Raw genomic sequence first — 1,062 nt, 5'->3', positions numbered from 1 at the left:
CGCGAGTCTGACTGTTCCTTCCCTTCCCTGGGGCTGCGCCTGCCCACCAGTCGGAGGCTCAGGTGGTGCGTGATTTGGGCCAGTGCTGGGCAGCAGGTGGCCCTGGTTTCCTGCTGTGGACACGGGATGGCCCCGCTTAACAGCAGGGCCCAGCGCTCTGTGGGTAGGGGCTCCGCGTGAATGACCTCGGCCCCCTGACCGGTGCAGGTTCTGTGCGGTCTTGTCTGTGTCCCCTCTGTGCCTCTGGATACTTCAACCGAAATCCCTCAGGTGCAGCCACAGGCCTTCCCTGGGCCTGCTTCAGCCCATACAGGTGGTCACTCCTGGGTCCAGGGCAGTGTCTCCCCTGGAGCCACCATGCCCTTCAGGGCTCCTCCCGTGTTGTCTGGTCCTGGGGGTGTGTGCGTGCCCACACGCGAAGTCCACGACCAGCAGGAGGCTTTGCACAGCCTGAGCGCTCCCTTTCTGCGTCTGCACACGCCGGCCTGGTGACCCTCACGGTCTGTCTGTCTGGGTCTGGGTCTCATGTGGTTTCCAGGGGCAGGGTCACACCAGCCCCTAGGTCTGATGAAGGGTCCCAACCCTGCTCCGCCAAGTATTTCTGTCGAGATTTGTTCCATGATGAGGAAGCCCTACAGACCAGGGTGGGCGACTCCTCGGTAGGCAGTGGCCCCTTTGGCTCGCCGATGGACAGTGTGGGGGGGATGGTCGAGGTGGGAACCCTGGTCAGCAGGAGAGTGTGAAGCTGGCTGGCTGCCTGCTGCACGTGTGACAGTGGTCACAGTGTCTGCGCCTCTGTTGGGGCCGTGAGGGCCGGCCAGGAGGGGAAGGGAGGGAGACCGCGGAATGGAAAGGCGCTCCTGCCTCCCTGCCCTCCCCCTAGCGGCCACTGCCACCACCTCCGGGCTTCCTTCCTGTGCATTTTGATTTGCTCGCTGTTCTCTCTCTCGGGTTGCGGGTGGCTGTGTTTATCATCCACAGCAGAAGGCAGCACGGGGAACGGCCGGACAGCTTGCGTGACCAGATTAAACGGGTTCCCCCAGGTGGGCAGAAGGAACCAGT

Source organism: Lynx rufus, unplaced genomic scaffold, assembly GCF_022079265.1.
Source record: "Lynx rufus isolate CCGP_SWC_20201006 ecotype Redwood Valley unplaced genomic scaffold, mLynRuf1.p SCAF_53, whole genome shotgun sequence".
Taxonomy (NCBI): Eukaryota; Metazoa; Chordata; class Mammalia; order Carnivora; family Felidae; genus Lynx; species Lynx rufus.
The sequence above is the reverse complement of the archived record's forward strand: the minus strand, read 5'-3'. Positions refer to the sequence as shown.